The following is an 18,681-nucleotide window of genomic DNA, read 5'->3' on the forward strand; positions in this document are numbered from 1 at the left end:
TTTAATTCATATAACAAATGTGAGCGATGCTGGCATTTTTAGCCAATATTTTTCATATCTCTCTGAGATCTTATCACTCATATTTTGTGAATCTCTCACAGGGATGTTGCCATGTTTAGCAGATATTTTTGCGCATCTCTCACAAATGTTGGTACTCAAAAGGTTCAGATACAATTTTTTCAGAGATTCAAACTTTTTCCCTGGCCACAAAATTTTTTGTAAACATACAGATACAGAATAAAAGATCCTAATTGGTAAGTCGTATGGGTATCATTTTATTTGCATAAATTCATTTGGGATAGATCAATCTTTTCAGCACTTCTGTGTGACCTAGCAAAGACAAAAACAAAGGCAAATTAGTCCAATCAGATAGTTATTTAGTAAAAGAATGCAATAAAGGGATACCATTTATATAAAGGGATACTATTTATATAATTCCTTAACATTAGAAGGGATATAAGTTCCTAAATATTTCAGTGGTGTACTTGGGTGTTTAAACTGTGCAAAATGCTATTTAGTATGTACAGCCATCGTATTTGGTCCCAAAGACATTACTTCAAATTTATCAGAGTATATTTTATAGCCTGATAAAGACTTAAAAACAGTCATAGTTTGTAATATACTGGGTAAACATACATATAGATCTGAGATAAAAAGAATCCTGTCATCTGTGAATAGGGCTAATTTGACTTCTTCTAAACGGATAGCAATACCAAAAAACAGGGTTGGAGCGTAACGCTATTGGTTTTATGGCTATGGCAAATAATACAGGGGATGAAGGACAACCCTGACATATCCCTCTGAAAATATTAATACAACTTGATAATTATCCCAGTGGTTCCCAAACTATTTTGAATCATGGCACCCTAGAGTATCCGAAATTTGTTTGCGGCTCCCCTAGCCCAAAAGTTTTTGATTGAGAAATCTACTCTAAAAAAGTATATTATATAAATTATGTCATTATGTAAACATGTGTTGTGTTGACATGTCATCCTTAGGGTCAGTTATGTGGTGAGGCACAGTATTCACTTCTGTTTGTCCACATACTAGATGTAATGTGTGATAGACACAAGAAGTGGTTTTACCTATTACATTGACCATAAATAATTTGTATTGGTCCTGAACCACTAATCCAGGGCACCCCTGCAAGTGTCCCTTGGCACTTCATGGCACACAGTTATTTCCTAGATTCCCAAACTATTACATATAATTTGGGAACAAATGGTAGGGTATAACACTTTAATAATTTCATCAAACTCTGGAATAAAGCCAAACAGAGACAATGAATCCAGCAAATTGCTCCAAGAAACCATGTCGCAATCCTTTTCTGCATCTAATTCCATTAAAACTGAAGGTGCAGAGTCCGAGTTAGACAATAGCCATTGAGATTTTACAAATATTACAGGTAGAATGTAGACCCGAAATGTATCTTGTTTGATCTTTGTTAATTATATTAGGTAATAGTAACTTAAATCAATTTGCCAGAATTTTGTAAAAAGCTTGTAATTGTCATCCAGTAGTCAATTGTCCTGTGTGAGCCTGGCTGTTGTGTTTTGCTCACTTGCTTTGGCTAAACACGAATTAAGGCCAAATTAAAATATAAAAAACTTGTGGAACAGTGTGTGCTGTTATAATAGTATTGAAAGCATCAGAAATGGTTTGGCTTTTCCTAGGAGATAAAGGTTGTAATTCTTCCCAGTGAAACCATCCAGGCTAGGATCCTTTGCGGGTTTTGAATGCTTATTCGCCTAGACAACCTCTTCATGGATTATATGGACATGTAAAGTGCTGGCCTTAACTGTATGAGATGGAAACAGTTATAGCCTCTTAATTTTCAGAAGGTCTGGTTTGGTTCTTATACATAGTCTTTCTTTAGTCCTTTAAAACTCAAGTTAACTGAAATACCATTTAAATGTTCTTTATTAATATGAATATATTTTATGTATAGTACAACATCAATTTACATAAATTAACATAAATTGTAGTAATTTTAATGAAAGCAAAAGGACCAACATAACACCACATAAAGCAACATAAAACAACATTAGAACCTTAAAACTACATAACCTGCATAAAAAACATAAAGCAACACAAAATGCGTAAAGCAACATAAACAACAAAAAAATCTGAAACCGCAGAAATTATCATAAATTAGCATAAATTTACATAAATTGTAGTAATTTTAATGGAAGCAAAAGGACCAACATAACAGCACATAAAGCAACATAAAACAACATTAGCAACATAAAACTACATAACACAACATAAAAATCTGAAACCTAAAAATTAACATAAATTATAGTAATTTCAATGAAAGCAAAAGGACCAACATAACACCACATAAAGCAACATAAAACAACCTAAAACTGCATAAAAAAACATGAAGCAACACAAAATAACCTAAAGCAACCCAAACACCATAAAAATCTGAAACCACATAAATTATCATAAATTAACATATATTATCATAAATTAACATACATAATAGTAACTTCAATGAAAGCAAAATGACCAAAATAACACCACATAAAGCAACATAAAACAATATTAGCAACATAAAACTACATAACTTGCATAAAAAACATAAAGCAACACAAAGGCCCTTATTTGGATCTTATCGCAGTACAAATTTGTTCTCAAAATAGGCAAAACCATATGCACTGCAGGTGAGGAAGATGTAATGTGCTGAGAGTTACATTTGGGTGGGGTGTGTTGAAACTGAAATCTAAATTGCAGTGTAAACATAATGCAGCCAGTATTAATCCTGCACAGAAACAAAATAACTCACACAAATCTAACTCTCTTTACAAGTTACATCTGCCCCACCTGCTGTGCACATGTTTTTTCCCATTTTGAGAACAAATTTGTACTGCGATCAGATCTGAATAAGGGCCAAAATAACATACAAGTGACACAAACAACATAAAAATCTGCAACCGCATAAATTATCATAAATTATCATAAATTAACATAAATTATAGTAATTTCAATGAAAGCAAAAGGACCTAAATAACACCACATAAAGCAACATAAGCAACATAAAACTACATAAACTGCATAAAAACACATGAAGCAACACAAAATAACATAAAGCAACCCAAACATAAAAATCTGAAACCGCATAAATTAACATATATTATCATATATTAACATACATAATAGTAACTTAAATGAAAGCAAAATGACCAAAATAACACCACATAAAGCCACATAAAGCAACATAAAACAACATTAGCAACATAAAACTACAGAACCTGCATAAAAAACATAAAGCAACACAAAAACCATAACACAACATAAACAACATAAAAATCTGAAACCGCATAAATTATCATAAATTAACATAAATTGTAGTAATTTCAATGAAAGCAAAAGGACCTAAATAACACCACAAGCGACATAAAACTACATAAACTTTATAAAAACACATGAAGCAACACAAAATAACATAAAGCAACACAAACAACATAAAAATATGAAACCACATAAATTATCATAAATTAACATATATTATCATAAATTAACATACATACTAGTAACTTCAATGAAAGCAAAATGACCAAAATAACACAACATAAAGCCACATAAAACAACATTAGCAACATAAAACTACATAACCTGCATAAAAAACATAAAGCAACACAAAAACCATAAAAAAATAACTCTGCAACTGCATAAATTATCATAAATTATCATAAATTAACATAAATTATAGTAATTTCAATGAAAGCAAAAGGACCTAAATAACACTACATAAAGTCACATAAGCAACATAAAACTACATAAAGCAACACATACAACATAAAATTCTGAAACCGCATAAATGATCATAAATTTACATAAATTAACATAAACTAACATAAATTAACATAAATTGTAGTAATTTTTCTGAAAGCAAAAGGACCAACATAACACCACATAAAGCAACATAAAACAACATTAGCAACATAAAACGACATAACCTGCATAAAAAACATAAAGCATAACACAACATAAACAGAAAAATCTGCATCCGCATAAATTATCATAAATTAACATATATTATCATACATAATAGTAACTTCAATGAAAGCAAAATGACCGAAATAACACCACATAAAGCCACATAAAGCAACATAAAACAGCATTAGCAACATAAAACTACAGAACCTGCATAAAAAACATAAAGCAACACAAAAACCATAACACAACATAAACAACATAAAAATCTGCAACCGCATAAATTATCATAAATTAACATAAATTATAGTAATTTCAATGAAAGCAAAAGGACCTAAATAATACAACATAAAGTCACATTTTATGTTGCATAAAACTACATAAACTGCATAAAAATACATGAAGCAACACAAAATAACATAAAGCAACACAAACAACATAAAAATCTGAAACCGCATAAATTATCAACAATTTACATAAATTTACATTAATTTACATACATTAACATAAATTAACATAAATGAACATAGATTAACATACATTGTAGTAGTTTTCTGAAAGCAAAAGGACCAACATAACACCACATAAAGCAACATAAGCAACATAAAACAACATAAAGCAACCCAAACAACATAAAAATCTGAAACAACATAAATTATCATAAATTAACATATATTATCATATATTAACATACATAATAGTAACTTCAATGAAAGCAAAATGACCAAAATAACACCACATAAAGCAACATAAAACAACATTAGCAACATAAAACTACATAACCTGCATAAAAAAAAACATAAAGCAACACAAAGGCCCTTATTCAGATCTTATCGCAGTACAAATTTGTTCTCAAAATAGGCAAAACCATATGCACTGCAGGTGGAGCAGACTTAACATGTGCAGAGAGAGTTACATTTGGGTGGGGTGTGTTGAAACTGAAATCTAAATTGCAGTGTAAAAATAATGCAGCCAGTATTTATCCTGCACAGAAACAAAATAACTCACACAAATCTAACTCTCTCTTTACAAGTTACATCTGCCCCACCTGCTGTGCACATGGTTTTTCCCATTTTGAGAACAAATTTGTACTGTGATCAGATCTGAATAAGGGCCAAAATAACATACAGTAACACAAACAACATAAAAATCTGAAACAGCATAAATTATTATAAATTATCATAAATTGTCATAAATTAACATAAATGAACATACATTAACATAAATTAATATAAATTGTAGTAAGTTTAATGAAAGCAAAAGGACCAACATAACACCACATAAAGCAACATAAAACTACATAACCTGCATAAAAAACATAAAGCAACACAAAAACCATAACACAACATAAACAACATAAAAATCTGCAACCGCATACATTATCATAAATTAGCATAACTTATCATAAATTAACATAAATGAACATAAATTATAGTAATTTCAATTAAAGCAAAATGACATTAAAACCACATAAAGTCACATAAGCAACATAAAACTACATAAACTGCATAAAAATACATGAAGCAACACAAAATAACATAAAGCAACACAAACAACATAAAAATCTGAAACCGCATGAATAATCATCAATTTACATAAACTAACATACATTAACATAAATTAACATAAATTGTAGGAAGTTTAATGAAAGCAAAAGGACCAACATAACACCACATAAAGCAACATAAAACAACATTAGCAACATAAAACTACATAACCTGCATAAAAAACATAAAGCAACACAAAAACCATAAAACAACATAAAAACCTGCAACCGCATAAATTATCATAAATTATCATAAATTAACATAAATTATAGAAATTTCAATGAAAGCAAAATGACCTAAATAACACCACATGAAGTCACATAAGCAACATAAAACTACATAAACTACATAAAAATACATGAAGCAACACAAAATAACATAAAGCAACACAAACAACATAAAAATCTGAAACCGCATAAATTATCAAAAATTTACATAAATTTACATACATTAATAAATTAATATAGATTAACATAGATTGTAGTAGTTTTCTGAAAGCAAAAGGACCAACATAACACCACATAAAACAACCTAAAACTACATAAACTGCATAAAAAACTTGAAGCAACACAAAATAACATAAAGCAACCCAAACAACATAAAAATCTGAAACCACATAAATTATCATAAATTAACATATATTATCATAAATTAACATACATAATAGTAACTTCAATGAAAGCAAAATGACCAAAATAACACCACATAAAGCAACATAAAACAACATTAGCAACATAAAACTACATAACCTGCATAAAAAACATAAAGCAACACAAAAGCCATTATTCGGATATTATCGCAGTACAAATTTGTTCTCAAAATAGGCAAAACCATATGCACTGCAGATGGAGCAGACTTAACATGTGCAGAGAGAGTTACATTTGGGTGGGGTGTATTGAAACTGAAATCTAAATTGCAGTGTAAACATAATGCAGCCAGTATTTATCCTGCACAGAAACAAAATAACTCACACAAATCTAACTCTCTCTTTACAAGTTACATCTGCCCCACTTGCTGTGCACATGGTTTTTCCCATTTTGAGAACAAATTTGTACTGTGATCAGATCTAAATAAGGGCCAAAATAACATACAGTAACACAAACAACATAAAAATCTGAAACAGCATAAATTATGATAAATTGTCATAAATTAACATAAATGAACATACATTAACATAAATTAACATAAATTAATATAAATTGTAGTAAGTTTAATGAAAGCAAAAGGACCAACATAACACCACATAAAGCAACATAAAACTACATAACCTGCATAAAAAACATAAAGCAACGCAAAAACCATAAAACAACATAAAAACCTGCAACCGCATAAATTATCATAAATTATCATAAATTATCATAAATTAACATAAATTATAGTAATTTCAATGAAAGCAAAATGACCTAAATAACACCATATGAAGTCACATAAGCAACATAAAACTACATAAAAATACATGAAGCAACACAAAATAACATAAAGCAACACAAACAACATAAAAATCTGAAACCGCATAAATTATCAAAAATTTACATAAATTTACATAAATTTACATAAATTTACATACATTTACAAACATTATTAAATTAATATAGATTAACATAGATTGTAGTAGTTTTCTGAAAGCAAAAGGACCAACATAACACCACATAAAACAACCTAAAACTACATAAACTGCATAAAAAACTTGAAGCAACACAAAATAACATAAAGCAACCCAAACAACATAAAAATCTGAAACCACATAAATTATCATAAATTAACATATATTATCATATATTAACATACATAATAGTAACTTCAATGAAAGCAAAATGACCAAAATAACACCACATAAAGCCACATAAAGCAACATTAGCAACATAAAACTACATAACCTGCATAAAAAACATAAAGCGACACAAAGGCCCTTATTCAGATCTTATCGCAGTACAAATTTGTTCTCAAAATAGGCAAAACCATATGCACTGCATGTGTGGCAGATGTAACATGTGCAGAGAGAGTTACATTTGGGTGGGGTGTGTTGAAACTGAAATCTAAATTGCAGTGTAAACATAATGCAGCCAGTATTTATCCTGCACAGAAACAAAATAACTCACACAAATCTAACTCTCTCTTTACAAGTTACATCTGCCCCACCTGCTGTGCACATGGTTTTTCCCATTTTGAGAATAAATTTGTACTGTGATCAGATCTGAATAAGGGCCAAAATAACATACAGTAACACAAACAACATAAAAATCTGAAACCGCATAAATTATAATAAATTATCATAAATTGTCATAAATGAACATACATTAACATAAATTGTAGGAAGTTTAATAAAAGCAAAAGGACCAACATAACACCACATAAAGCAAAATAAAACAACATTAGCAACATAAAACTACATAACCTGCATAAAAAAACATAAATCAACACAAAAACCATAACACAACATAAACAACATAAAAATCTGCAACCGCATAAATTATCACAAATTATCATAATTTAACATAAATTAACATAAATTATAGTAATTTCACTGAAAGCAAAAGGACCTAAATAACACCACATAAAGCCACATAAGCAACATAAAACTACATAAACTGCATAAAAACACATGAAGCTACACAAAATAACATAAAGCAACACAAACAACATACAAATTGGAAACCGCATAGATTATCATAAATTTACATAAATTAACACAAATTAACATACATTAACATAAATTGTAGTAATTTTTCGGAAAGCAAAAGGACCAACATAACACCACATAAAGCAACATAAGCAACATAAAACAACCTAAAACTACATAAACTGCATAAAAAACTTGAAGCAACACAAAATAACATAAAGCAACCCAAACAACATAAAAATCTGAAACCGCATAAATTATCATAAATTAACATATATTATCATAAATTAACATACATAATAGTAACTTCAATGAAAGCAAAATGACCAAAATAACACCACATAAAACAACATTAGCAACATAAAACTACATAACCTGCATAAAAAACATAAAGCAACACAAAGGCCCTTATTCAGATATTATCGCAGTACAAATTTGTTCTCAAAATAGGCAAAACCATATGCACTGCATGTGGGGCAGATGAGTTTGAAGAAACTCAGGAGCCCGAGGTGTGCTCCCTACCACCAGTGCTGTGCCTAAACACGTGCAAAGGGGGCCGTGTTATCGAATGGGCTTATCTCTCGAAGGAGACGGGCCCCGTTTTTCCCCTAACCCCTCTCAAACATAAGGCCGAAGAGGGGAAAATAGGGAATGGTGGGTCCTCTTCGCCGAAGCTTAGAGAGACCCTCTTTCCTCAACCCCCGGAAGGGTTAGGATGGTGGGTCCTCCGCACCTGAAGGTTTGGAGAGACCCTCAGTGGACTTCCCTCCGCCTTGCGGCTCGGGGTCGGCCTCGGGGGGACCGCAGCTCTCCCCAAAAGGCGAGAGCTTTGGCACGTTGGGAAAATGGAAGGCCCGTAAGGGTTGACCACACTACCCAAAAAAACGTGACAAACTACAGAAAACAGAAAACGTGAAAAGTGCATGAACGTGAGAAGAAGAGAAATAAATAATAAAGAGGACCCCAGCCAGAGGGCCGGGGTGGGGGTGTGAAAAATCGTCCTACCCCATCCAAAATGACGAGGTAAGGACGTGAAGCACTAACCTAGAGGGAAGTGCGCAGTGCTAGTGCCATACTAGTGCATGGTGATTTTGGGATCACCTGTGCATGTTCGGCACCCCCGAGTTTCCCCGGGGGGCACAGTGCAGCCTCGGACTCAAAGCAGCCGACCGATCAGCGTCCGACCAAGTGTTTCTCTGCTCCCATCATAGGGCACTTGCAAGCCCCTGGCATGGGAATGGGTACTCCACTGGGCTTTTCGAAAGACTCCCTTAGGGGCTGCACCCCCCTCGGAAGAGCAATCTACTCAGTCTCAGTGTTTCTCCGATCCCAAGGTTAAGGTACTAAGCTGGGCCTTTCGTGGTCTCCCCATCAGAGGCTACGAACTTCTAGAACAGGAGCCATCTACTCAGTCCCAGCCTTACTCCGCTCCTTGGGAATGGATACTAGACTGAGCCTTTTGCTGGCTCATCCTTCGGGGGCTACGAACCCCGTCAAGAGAGTCAAACTACTAGGCCCAGTGTTTCTCCCCCCCTCTTACCAGTAGATTTAAGGAAACAACACCTCCTACCAAAGGCAGAGGTGAAGGTACTCAGCCAGACTTTTCACCACTCCCAGGCAAAAAAGAGGGGTCTCACACCCTCCGCCCATCAGAGCAGCTACTTAGTCCAGCCTTTCTCTATTCTCTGCCAGAGGCCAGTCCATACCAACTGATAAGAACAGATACTACACTTGATCTTAGCCAAAAGGCAGAGGTAACATGTGCAGAGAGAGTTACATTTGGGTGGGGTGTGTTGAAACTGAAATCTAAATTGCAGTGTAAACATAATGCAGCCAGTATTTATCCTGCACAGATACAAAATAACTCACACAAATCTAACTCTCTCTTTACAAGTTACATCTGCCCCACCTGCTGTGCACATGTTTTTTCCCATTTTGAGAACAAATTTGTACTGTGATCAGATCTAAATAAGGGCCAAAATAACATACAGTAACACAAACAACATAAAAATCTAAAACAGCATAAATTATGATAAATTATCATAAATTGTCACAAATTAACATAAATGAACATACATTAACATAAATTAACATAAATTAATATAAATTGTAGTAAGTTTAATGAAAGCAAAAGGACCAACATAACACCACATAAAGCAACATAAAACTACATAATTTGCATAAAAAACATAAAGCAACACAAAAACCATAACACAACATAAACAACATAAAAATCTGCAACCGCATACATTATCATAAATAAGCATAACTTATCACAAATTAACATAAATGAACATAAATTATAGTAATTTCAATGAAAGCAAAATGACATAATTAAAACCACATAAAGTCACATAAGCAGCATAAAACTACATAAACTGCATAAAAATACATGAAGCAACACAAAATAACATAAAGCAACACAAACAACATAAAAATCTGAAACTGCATAAATTATCATACATTTACATAAATTAACATACATTAACATACATTAACATAAATTAACATAAATTGTAGGAAGTTTCATGAAAGCAAAAGGACCAACATAACACCACATAAAGCAACATAAAACAACATTAGCAACATAAAACTACATAACCTGCATAAAAAACATAAAGCAACACAAAAACCATAAAACAACATAAAAACCTGCAACCGCATAAATTATCATAAATTAACATAAATTATAGTAATTTCAATGAAAGCAAAAGGACCAACATAACACCACATAAAACAACCTAAAACTACATAAACTGCATAAAAAACTTGAAGCGACACAAATGCCCTTATTCAGATCTTATCGCAGTACAAATTTGTTCTCAAAATAGGCAAAACCATATGCACTGCAGGTGTGGCAGATGTAACATGTGCAGAGAGAGTTACATTTGGGTGGGGTGTGTTGAAACTGAAATCTAAATTGCAGTGTAAACATAATGCAGCCAGTATTTATCCTGCACAGAAACAAAATAACTCACACAAATCTAACTCTCTCTTTACAAGTTACATCTGCCCCACCTGCTGTGCACATGGTTTTTCCCATTTTGAGAACAAATTTGTACTGCGATCAGATCTGAATAAGGGACAAAATAACATACTGTAACACAAACAACATAAAAATATGAAACAGCATAAATTATCATAAATTAACATATATTATCATAAATTAACATACATAATAGTAACTTCAATGAAAGCAAAATGACCAAAATAACACCACATAAAGCAACATAAAACAACATTAGCAACATAAAACTACATAACCTGCATAAAAAACATAAAGCAACACATAAACCATAACACAACATAAACAACATAAAAATCTGAAACCGCATAAATTATAATAAATTATCATAAATTGTCATAAATGAACATACATTAACATAAATTAACATAAATTAACATACATTGTAGTAAGTTTAATGAAAGCAAAAGGACCAACATAACACCACATAAAGCAACATAAAACAACATTAGCAACATAAAACTACGAAACCTGCATAAAAAACATAAAGCAACACATAAACCATAACACAACATAAACAACATAAAAATCTGCAACCGCATAAATTAACATAAATTAACATAAATTAACATAAATTATAGTAATTTCAATGAAATCAAAATGACCTTAATAACACCACATAAAGTCACATAAGCAACTTAAAACTACATAAACTGCATAAAAATACATGAAGCAACACAAAATAACATAAAGCAAAACAAACAACATAAAAATCTGAAACCACAAAAATTATCATAAATTTACATAAATGAACATACATTAACATAAATTAACATAAATTGAAGGAAGTTTAATAAAAGCAAAAGGACCAACATAACACCACATAAAGCAAAATAAAACAACATTAGCAACATAAAACTACATAACCTGCCTAAAAAACATAAATCAACACAAAAACCATAACACAACATAAACAACATAAAAATCTGCAACCGCATAAATTATCACAAATTATCATAAATTAACATAAATTAACATAAATTAACATACATTATAGTAATTTCAATCAAAGCAAAATGACCTAAATAACACCACATAAAGTCACATAAGCAACATAAAACTACGTAAACTGCATAAAAATACATGAAGCAACACAAAATAACATAAAGCAACACAAACAACATAAAAATCTGAAACCGCATAAATTATCACAAATTTACATACATTTACATAAATTTACATACATTAACATAGATTAATATAGATTAACATAGATTGTAGTAGTTTTCTGAAAGCAAAAGGACCTTAATAACACCACATAAAGCCACATAAGCAACATAAAACTACATAAACTGCATAAAAACACATGAAGCTACACAAAATAACATAAAGCAACACAAACAACATAAAAATCGGAAACCGCATAGATTATCATAAATTTACATAAATTAACACAAATTAACATACATTAACATAAATTGTAGTAATTTTTCTGAAAGCAAAAGGACCAACATAACACCACATAAAGCAACATAAGCAACATAAAACAACCTAAAACTACATAAACTGCATAAAAAACTTGAAGCAACACAAAATAACATAAAGCAACCCAAACAACATAAAAATCTGAAACCGCATAAATTATCATAAATTAACATATTATCATAAATTAACATACATAATAGTAACTTCAATGAAAGCAAAATGACCAAAATAACACCACATAAAGCAAAATAAAACAACATTAGCAACATAAAACTACATAACCTGCATAAAAAACATAAAGCAACACAAAGGCCCTTATTCAGATATTATCGCAGTACAAATTTGTTCTCAAAATAGGCAAAACCATATGCACTGCATGTGGGGCAGATGAGTTTGAAGAAACTCAGGAGCCCGAGGTGTGCTCCCTACCACCTACGTGCCTAAACACGTGCAAAGGGGGCCGTGCTATCGAATGGGCTTATCTCTCGAAGGAGACGGGCCCCGTTTTTCCCCTAACCCCTCTCAACCATAAGGCCGAAGAGGGGAAAATAGGGAATGGTGGGTCCTCTTCGCCGAAGCTTAGAGAGACCCTCTTTCCTCAACCCCCGGAAGGGTTAGGACGGTGGGTCCTCCGCACCCGAAGGTTTGGAGAGACTCTCAGTGGACTTCCCTCCGCCGTGTGGCTCGGGGTTGGCCTCGGGGGGACCGCAGCTCTCCCCAAAAGGCGAGACCCTTGGCACGTTGGGGAAATGGAAGGCCCGTAAGGGTCGACCACACTACCCAAAAAAACGTGACAAACTACAGAAAACAGAAAATGTGAAAATGCATGAACGTGAGAAGAAGAGAAATAAATAATAAAGAGGACCCCAGCCAGAGGGCCGGGGTGGGGGTGTGAAAAATTATCCTACCCCATCCAAAATGACGAGGTAAGGACGTGAACCACTAACCTAGAGGGAAGTGCGCAGTGCTAGTGCCATACTAGTGCATGGTGATTTTGGGATCACCCATGCATGTTCGGCACCCCCGAGTTTCCCCAGGGGCACAGTGCAGCCTCGGACTCCAAGCAGCCGACCGATCAGCGTCCGACCAAGTGTTTCTCTGCTCCCATCATAGGGCACTTTCCAGCCCCTGGCATGGGAATGGGTACTCCACTGGGCTTTTCGAAAGACTCCCTTAGGGGCTGCACCCCCCTCGGAAGAGCAATCTACTCAGTCTCAGTGTTTCTCCGATCCCAAGGTTAAGGTACTAAGCTGGGCCTTTCGCGGTCTCCCCATCAGAGGCTACGAACCTCTAGAACAGGAGCCATCTACTCAGTCCCAGCCTTTCTCCGCTCCTTGGGAATGGATACTAGACTGAGCCTTTTGCTGGCTCATCCTTCAGGGGCTACGAACCCTGTCAAGAGAGTCAAACTACTAGGCCCAGTGTTTCTCCCCCCCTCTTACCAGTTGATTTAAGGAAACAACACCTCCTACCAAAGGCAGAGGTGAAGGTACTCAGCCAGACTTTTCACCACTCCCAGGCAAAAAAGAGGGGTCCCACACCCTCCACCCATCAGAGCAGCTACTCAGTCCAGCCTTTCTCTATTCTCTGCCAGAGGCCAGTCCATACCCAATGATCAGAACAGATACTACACTTGATCTTAGCCAAAAGGCCGAGGTAAAATGTGAAGAGAGAGTTACATTTGGGTGGGGTGTGTTGAAACTGAAATCTAAATTGCAGTGTAAACATAATGCAGCCAGTATTTATCCTGCACAGAAACAAAATAACTCACACAAATCTAACTCTCTCTTTACAAGTTACATCTGCCCCACCTGCTGTGCGCATGTTTTTTTCCATTTTGATAACAAATTTGTACTGTGATCAGATCTGAATAAGGGCCAAAATAACATACAGTAACACAAACAACATAAAAAGCTGAAACAGCATAAATTATAATAAATTATCATAAATTGTCATAAATTAACATAAATGAACATATATTAACATACATTAACATGAATTATAGTAATTTCAATGAAAGCAAAATGACCTAAATAACACCACATGAAGTCACATAAGCAACATAAAACTACATAAACTGCATAAAAATACATGAAGCAACACAAAATAACATAAAGCAACACAAACAACATAAAAATCTGAAACCGCATAAATAATCATAAATTTACATAAATTAACATACATTAACATAAATTAACATAATTTGTAGGAAGGTTAATGAAAGCAAAAGGACCAACATAACACCAAATAAAGCAACATAAAACAACATTAGCAACATAAAACTACATAAACAACATAAAAATCTGCAACCGCATAAATTATCATAAATTAACATAAATTATAGTAATTTCAATGAAAGCAAAATGACATAAATAATACCACATAAAGTCACATTTTATGTTGCATAAAACTACATAAACTGCATAAAAATACATGAAGCAACACAAAATAACATAAAGCAACACAAACAACATAAAAATCTGAAACCGCATAAATTATCAACAATTTACATAAATTTACATAAATTTACATACATTAACATAAATTAACATAAATGAACATAGATTAACATAAATTGTAGTAGTTTTCTGAAAGCAAAAGGACCAACATAACACCACATAAAGCAACATAAGCAACATAAAACAACATAAAGCAACCCAAACAACATAAAAATCTGAAACAACATAAATTATCATAAATTAACATATATTATCATATATTAACGTACATAATAGTAACTTCAATGAAAGCAAAATGACCAAAATAACATCACATAAAGCAACATAAAACAACATTAGCAACATAAATCTACATAACCTGCATAAAAAAACATAAAGCAACACAAAGGCCCTTATTCAGATCTTATCGCAGTACAAATTTGTTCTCAAAATAGGCAAAACCATATGCACTGCAGGTGGAGCAGACTTAACATGTGCAGAGAGAGTTACATTTGGGTGGGGTGTGTTGAAACTGAAATCTAAATTGCAGTGTAAACATAATGCAGCCAGTATTTATCCTGCACAGAAACAAAATAACACACAAATCTAACTCTCTCTTTACAAGTTACATCTGCCCCACCTGCTGTGCACATGGTTTTTCCCATTTTGAGAACAAATTTGTACTGTGATCAGATCTGAATAAGGGCCAAAATAACATACAGTAACACAAACAACATAAAAATCTGAAACAGCATAAATTATAATACATTATCATAAATTGTCATAAATTAACATAAATGAACATATATTAACATAAATTAACATAAATTAACATAAATCGTAGTAAGTTTAATGAAAGCAAAAGGACCAACATAACACCACATAAAGCAACATAAAACAACATTAGCAACATAAAACTACATAACCTGCATAAAAAACATAAAGCAACACAAAAACCATAACACAACATAAACAACATAAAAATCTGCAACCTCGTAAATTATCATAAATTATCATAAATTAACATAAATTAACATAAATTATAGTAATTTCAATTAAATCAAAATGACCTAAATAACACCACATAAAGTCACATAAGCAACATAAAACTAAGTAAACTGCATAAAAATACATAAAGCAACACAAAATAAAATAAAGCAACACAAACAACATAAAAATCTGAAACCGCATAAATTATCACAAATTTACATAAATTTACATAAATTTACATACATTAACATATATTAACATAGATTAACATAGATTGTAGTAGTTTTCTGAAAGCAAAAGGACCTAAATAACACCACATAAAGCCACATAAGCAACATAAAACTACATAAACTGCATAAAAACACATGAAGCTACACAAAATAACATAAAGCAACACAAACAACATAAAAATCGGAAACCGCATAGATGATCATAAATTTACATAAATTAACACAAATTAACATACATTAACATAAATTGTAGTAATTTTTCTGAAAGCAGAAGGACCAACATAACACCACATAAAGCAACATAAGCAACATAAAACAACCTAAAACTACATAAACTGCATAAAAAACTTGAAGCAACACAAAATAACATAAAGCAACCCAAACAACATAAAAATCTGAAACCGCATAAATTATCATAAATTAACATATATTATCATAAATTAACATACAAAATAGTAACTTCAATGAAAGCAAAATGACCAAAATAACACCACATAAAGCAACATAAAACAACATTAGCAATATAAAACTACATAACCTGCATAAAAAACATAAAGCAACACAAAGGCCCTTATTCAGATATTATCGCAGTACAAATTTGTTCTCAAAATAGGCAAAACCATATGCACTGCATGTGGGGCAGATGAGTTTGAAGAAACTCAGGAGCCCGAGGTGTGCTCCCTACCACCAGTGCTGTGCCTAAACATGTGCAAAGGGGGCCGTGCTATCGAATGGGCTTATCTCCCGAAAGAGACGGGCCCCGTTTTTCCCCTAACCCCTCTCAACCATAAGGCCGAAGAGGGGAAAATAGGGAACGGTGGGTCCTCTTCACCAAAGCTTAGAGAGACCCTCTTTCCTCAACCCCCAAAAGGGTTAGGACGGTGGGTCCTCCGCACCTGAAGGTTTGGAGAGACCCTCAGTGGACTTCCCTCCGCCTTGCGGCTCGGGGTCGGACTCGGGGGGACCGCAGCTCTCCCCAAAAGGCGAAAGCTTTGGCACGTTGGGAAAATGGAAGGCCCGTAAGGGTTGACCACACTACCCAAAAAAACGTGACAAACTACAGAAAACAGAAAACGTGAAAAGTGCATGAACGTGAGAAGAAGAGAAATAAATAATAAAGAGGACCCCAGCCAGAGGGCCGGGGTGGGGGTGTGACAAATTGTCCTACCCCATCCAAAATGACGAGGTAAGGACGTGAAGCACTAACCTAGAGGGAAGTGCGCAGTGCTAGTGCCATACTAGTGCATGGTGATTTTGGGATCACCTGTGCATGTTCGGCACCCCCGAGTTTCCCCGGGGGGCACAGTGCAGCCTCGGACTCCAAGCAGCCGACCGATCAGCGTCCGACCAAGTGTTTCTCTGCTCCCATCATAGGGCACTTTCCAGCCCCTGGCATGGGAATGGGTACTCCACTGGGCTTTTCGAAAGACTCCCTTAGGGGCTGCACCCCCCTCGGAAGAGCAATCTACTCAGTCTCAGTGTTTCTCCGATCCCAAGGTTAAGGTACTAAGCTGGGCCTTTCGTGGTCTCCCCATCAGAGGCTACGAACCTCTAGAACAGGAGCCATCTACTCAGTCCCAGCCTTTCTCCGCTCCTTGGGAATGGATACTAGACTGAGCCTTTTGCTGGCTCATCCTTCGGGGGCTACGAACCCCGTCAAGAGAGTCAAACTACTAGGCCCAGTGTTTCTCCCCCCCTCTTACCAGTGGATTTAAGGAAACAACACCTCCTACCAAAGGCAGAGGTGAAGGTACTCAGCCAGACTTTTCACCACTCCCAGGCAAAAAAGAGGGGTCTCACACCCTCTGCCCATCAGAGCAGCTACTCAGTCCAGCCTTTCTCTATTCTCTGCCAGAGGCCAGTCCATACCAACTGATAAGAACAGATTTTTGATTGAAAAGGCAAATCTTTATTGTGCATAAAGAAAGCAAAAAACAGACGGTAACATTTAGGCATATATACTGTGTCGCAGCACAGCCAAAACACAGCACACATGCAAGACTGTATAGTACATTTCATGAAATACAGCATAAGAAATCAAATACCGTAAGACATGTTATGCACTATGCATTCTAACCTTAAACAATCATTGACTATGGATAAGACTATGGGTGGAGGGGAGGGGGGTGAGGGAGGGGGAGTCACATTGCCCGAAGCTTTATTGACCAGACAGACACATATAAGGGGAGGGCAATAAATAGACAGGACATCAATAAAACAACAGACATCGTGAAATGGGGGAGCGGGGCCACGTCACAGTTCTTATCACTCAGTTCAATGGGGAAAGGGCCAGAAGAAGGGGGGGGTTAGTCCTCTTCTTCCTCAGGGCTATCCCGGATGGAGTAGTCTCTGAGCAGGCTGTGGATCAGCCTGCGGCAGTCCTGCACGGACATCCTCTCCCTCCTCAAAATGAGGCGATTCCTGGCAAACCACACAGCGTCCTTAAAACAGTTTATAAGGCGCCAGG

The 18,681-nt window shown here is 34.5% G+C and overlaps 2 pseudogenes; both read right to left on the bottom strand.

The window, feature by feature from the left end:
• Positions 1-9,731: 9,731 nt before the first annotated feature.
• LOC146005872 (U2 spliceosomal RNA) lies at positions 9,732-9,867 on the bottom strand (annotated as a pseudogene).
• A 4,216-nt stretch (positions 9,868-14,083) lies between these two features.
• On the bottom strand, positions 14,084-14,219 carry LOC146005891 (U2 spliceosomal RNA; annotated as a pseudogene).
• Between the last annotated feature and the right edge of the window lie 4,462 nt (positions 14,220-18,681).

The sequence above is a fragment of the Crinia signifera genome, chromosome 5 (genome assembly GCF_055691185.1).
Source record: "Crinia signifera chromosome 5, ASM5569118v1, whole genome shotgun sequence".
NCBI lineage: Eukaryota > Metazoa > Chordata > Amphibia > Anura > Myobatrachidae > Crinia > Crinia signifera.